Source organism: Wyeomyia smithii, chromosome 2, assembly GCF_029784165.1.
Source record: "Wyeomyia smithii strain HCP4-BCI-WySm-NY-G18 chromosome 2, ASM2978416v1, whole genome shotgun sequence".
Lineage (NCBI taxonomy): Eukaryota > Metazoa > Arthropoda > Insecta > Diptera > Culicidae > Wyeomyia > Wyeomyia smithii.
The window spans coordinates 211,445,250-211,450,839 of NC_073695.1; positions in this window are offsets into that span (position 1 = coordinate 211,445,250).

Consider the following 5,590-nt stretch of genomic DNA (forward strand, 5'->3'; position numbering starts at 1 on the left):
GAAATGAAGCGTGAAAACGCGTATAGGAAACGGTGCATGTCGCACACGGCTATTTTGGATAATTGCAGGTGTCGTAAAAAATGCAACGATAAATTTACGCGAGATGATAGACTAGAATTTAATAAGTCGTATTGGCAACTGAACCATATTGGTCAGAAATGTTTGATCCGGCAGTTTGTTCATCCAACACCTGTCGAACGGCGTCGTACCTGAGAAGTGTTCAAGGATTTGGCGAAACAGCTGGCGCTTACGTGCACGCTTCCGAGCTCAAGTGGCGACCCTCTTTCTGTTTGCAGGAATTTTTTTTTTAAATACAATTGGTTTTCGCGGAACTTGTGGGTAAGTTTTTAAAAGCATTGCCTAAGTTATTACACATATATTTATATCGAAATTAGTAATGTGATTTATAGATGCTTCCGAGTAGCTCAGAACGAACCTCCAGTATACCGACGTGGGAAATACAAACGAGATGAGAAAGCACGCGAAACCATAAAGAAGCATTTATTTGAATATGGCCCAAGCATTTCCCACTATCGACGAGCTCATGCTCCAAACCGTCTTTATTTACCTTCGGATTTAAGCATAAAGTCCTTGTACGAGGACTATGAGGCCAAGCAAAGGCATAAGGTAAGCTATTCGTTGTACTGCAAGGTGGTAAGGCAGAACAACATCTCGTTTGTTAAGCTGGGACACGAAGAGTGTGAGTCGTGCGTTGCTGCAGAGCAACGTAAAAAGGCCAATGAACACTTCAAAATTGAAAATTGTAGCTGCACCGACTGCTGTGAGCATGCGCTACACCTTCAACGTGCAAAGGAATCACGACTGGCTTATCGACATGATGGGGACAAAGTGCTACCAGGCATAGCAGTTTTCTCTGTCGATTTGCAAAAAGTAAGTTTTGCAGTGCCTAACATACCTACTTAATTATTTCAATGATTCGAATTTTTCAGGTCATACAGCTTCCACGACTAGATGGCTTCAAAAGCGTTATCTTCTCGCAAAGGCCACTGGTTTTTAATGAAAGTTTCGCACCTGTAGGCGCCTACTCTCGAGCATTTCCAGTATCTGCACTAATATGGCCTGAGTCGGTAAATGGTCGCACAGCCAATGAAATCCTCAGTTGCTTTTTTAAAGTTATTGAGAAGTACGATAACCTGAATACAATTATTTCCTGGATGGATAATTGTAGTTCGCAAAATAAGAACTGGAATTTATTCCAACATGTTATCGTATTGATAAACAGTAACGAAACTCAGACCGAGCGTATACTATTCAAATACTTTGAGTCAGGACATACGTTCATGGCCGCTGACTCTTTCCATGCAGCAGTTGAATCCAAAATGCGCCATGAACGCGTCGTCACTTTTGAAAATTTCAAGGCTGCGGTTGGAAATGCTAAGACCAATGTTAACGTGATTGATAAGCAACCTGCTGTCTTTTTCCAAGCGAATCTCACCGTGTCGCAATACACGATAAATCAGTGCAAGCCCCGCCCGTACGTGGACACAATGCGGAAAATTGTGTTCGAAAAAGGTCGTTATGAGCTTGGATTTACAGACAACATTAATAGCGAAGAAATAAAATATTGCAAGTTGTTTTCCATAAAACAACTCAAGTTAGTTAAAAACGAAACATTTGAGATTAAGTCTAATGTACACTGGCAAAATGCTCCTCGAGGAATTGAAGAAGAAAGGAAAACGTCTCTTCTCAAAGTAGTTCTACCGATTGTAACAGAAGAGTAAAAGTTTTTTTTCGTTGATATTCCAACGAAGCAACAATCAACCGATTAATCCATTTAATGTAAAATTAATTTTTGGTTCCGCGTAAAACTTGTCACGAGTGCCCGTACTTGCGTCATAGCTTAAAAAAATGCAATGATATGCGCCACGTTGTGTGTTTGTTATGTCTCCATTTTTCAGTGTGTCAGATATGCGTACATTCTTTTCGGTGTTACATATGCGTCTAATCGTTTCAATGTGACAAATTGACTTTGAATTTTTTTCAAGTTTTCTAGAATAACCGCCATGTTTTGACCAAAAAATTTGAAAATACCTATCAAATTATGACGTTAGGCGTTAAAACCTCAAAAAATGTTAAATGTAACATGTGACGCTTATGCGTCCCACGGCAGTAAAGGAAAAATACAGAAAACTATTCGCCTTCCCGCTGTAGCGGCAGCTGGACAAGTCGAGTCGGAACTGCACCGGACCGTCATGTGATGAACTAGGGATGGGCGAACGGCTCACGAGCCGTTCATATGAACCGGTTCTTGAAAAAGAGCGAAAGAACGAACGGCTCACGAAAAAGAACCACGGTTCTTTGAGCACACCAAAACTGTTTGGTTCGCGCGAACCCGAAGTTTACCGAGACAACACAAACTGCCAACGTTCGTGAATCATTGTGAACCATGAGCCGTTGATATGAGTCGGTTCAGAACCGTGAGTGAGCGGTTCAGAGCCGCTCTTGCAAAAAAGCCGTTTCGCCAACCCCTATGAGAAAGGGCAAAATCCACTCGTGGAGGCACTGTTTCTAGTGCACCTGCCCATTCATGGTTGATCCGGTGATTAAAACCTTGTTTTTGCTACAGGTGCAGATCTTCTGCCACACTACCAGCTTCCGAGCGAACTTGACAGCAAACACGAATTTGAACCGCTTGGCGACATCACCCTTGCACTTGGACATTTAGAATTTTTGGGCTGGGAGCTGCGCGAAATCCATTTTTACATATGTCTTATCGTCCATTAAAATGCAGTCGTCAAATTTGGTCAAGGCTTTCTTATACAGCATCCTAGCGCGGCGTTTTGCAGCGAGATTCTGCTTAAGGGCCCTGTTGAGGTGTTTACTGGCGTAGAACGACCGCAGGCCTTCACCCCAACACTTCTTAGCCAAATCGCACAGAGTGATTCCAGGGTTCGTCAGAACTGCTCTGCAGACTTTCAGCTGCTTGTCAATTGTTCCACTTCTGTGATTGCTGTGATCAGTGCGATCCAGCGTTGAAATTTCATTGAACCATTTCAGCACGCACGCTGTTTACGGTTGATTTGGGGATTTTGGGGCACTTCGCAATTTGTGCACCTGATTTTCAACGTGAGTGTCTCTCGTCTTTCAAGTTCCATCGTCGAAAACTTTTGATCAACTGACTTGAATTTGATGAAACTTTCACCACTATGTAAACAAACCTTCCTCGTCACTGCGCTGTCATTGGTTTCTCGTAACCGTAACCGAGGCGCCACAGTAAATAGAAAGCTGCGACCAAATATTAGGTGGATCCAACTTTACTCCAAGTGAAACAGCGTACCACAGACTTACAGACGTAACACTGGAACTGGTTTCTTTGATATTTGAAACCAAAAGACGTTGAGTGCAGCAGTTTTTCTCGTACCCAAAGAAGCCACTGACATTGTTTTTCATGGTGAAATTACTGTCGGTGGAAGAACAACAGCAAAAAACGTTGTTAAAACATGGTAACGACAATAATCGTTTGCGAGCTTACAGTAAAAATGCCATGTTTTTAAGGGTTACGACAAAAAAACACTGTCCATTTACTGTTCTCACCGCAAAATATATCGTAATTTTGTTTTTCAGGTATAAAGACATTGAAAAATAGCTTGATTCGTGGGTTGCCTCAGAAGACGAACACTATTATCGTAACGGTATTCCGGCTATGCCCGAATAAAGTTGTAGCTAGCGATTGGCAATACTTTGCATTATTTATAAGTTATTTATTTTTTCAAAATAAAGTTTCATTTTTATTAAAAGAAAAAAACAGCGAAAACTAAGTTGCGCACACAATATGTAAGAATAAGAATTGGGTTGAAAAGCTTATAGATTTTAAAAATCGAATGACATTTTCGTAAGATAATATTGTATTATTTTTAGTAAAATTCACAAGTTTTTAACATAAGCAATGAATTGCAAACTTTTTTCTACTATACACATTTCAATCTCCATCAATCTACTATACACATTTTTTTAGTATGAAGTTACTAAGTTTTCAATCATTCAATGGATTACACAATGTAACATTTGCACATTTTCACCGTTAGATGGATATGACAACACTATCCACAATGATTGTTTTGAAGTACAGTCAGGTTTTTTTACACGGGGGATACGTACCTAGTAAAAAGCCGCGTAAAAAAAACCGCGTTAATTCGAAAATCCGCGTAAAAAAACCGCGCTAATTCAAAAATCCGCGTAAAAAAACCGCGTTAATTAAAAAATCCGCGTAAAAAAACACGTTTTTTAAAAAAATCCGCTTAAAGTAGTCCGGCAAGAAGGGCTTTAGAAAAAAACCCGAGACACTCTAGAACCAGTATTTAATTGTCCTCTTTGACGGTCATTCCGTATCTTTCTGTGGGCGGAGAGTATTTTTTGGACTAAGTCTTTTACTAGATAAATACATAAACGTTTCTGGTTCCAAACCCACGTTAATTCGGAAATTCGTGAAAATGTTTTTGAATTAGTGCGGTATCGCGTAAAAAAACCGCGTTAATTCAAAAATCCGCATAAAAAAACCTCGTAAAAAAACGCGTATAAAAAAACCGCGTAAAAAAACCTGACTGTATGTGAGAAAGCTAAGACATAAGAAAACAGTTTCGGTTTCGGTTTGCCGTATCAGTGTTTCATCCATTCTCGCGGTTAAAAATAATTGGTGTGCGGTTGAAAATAACTGGTACGAATATTCTTTATCAGAGATTATAAGATATAGGGTAATCGCTCCTATATTCATCTCAGTAACTATATTCATCTCATCACGCCTTTTTGATCAATTTATCGTCAAATTTTACCACATTTTCAACGTTAAACTTTCAACCATTTGACAAAATCGAGAAGCAAATAGGTTTACTTCCAAAAATTTGTAGAAATTTGACGGTAAATTGGACAAATTAGAGAAATAAGATGAATATAGGTGCAGCTAGCTGTTGAGATGAATAATGGAGCGGTTACCCTAGTTCCGTTTATTATGCTTTTACAGATCCATCAGTGATTAGATTTTGTGATAGATTTTTGAACAACTTGTAATAAAGAAATTCGTATGTATGATTACAGATGTTTTTGATAAAATTAATGTTTTCTCAACAATGAATAAAACCTTCTAGGTTTTCTCCGTTAATTTCCAGTGCTTTTTGTTTTAAATCCTGAATTTATCGCATGAACTTCGAAACTAAACTCTGATAGGTAAATGATTACATGTCAACACACTAGGTAGAATGTGTTTTTTGACATCTTATGATAGAGTTTTGTGGTTTTCCTCTTAATGACGGACAAAAATCAATGAATCCATGAGCGCATAAATTTTTGGGGGTTGAAGCATACACTGGGGTCGCTTTTTACGCGGTTGGTTGTACCGCATTTGAATTTTTACATTAGCCATACTTATACTAAACTTATTTGATACCGCGTACAAATGATCTTCCGAATCGAGTAAAAATGATCCGCGTTATTGTAGAAATGTCCCGTTTAAGAAAACGCATAAAAACAACCCGCGTAAAAAGCGACCCCAGTGTAATCTTATCTTGCACCCCGGAATATGGAGTGCATAAAAGCTGTAGGTTAGCGAAATTTCTTATGTAACGTTTTCCCCAAT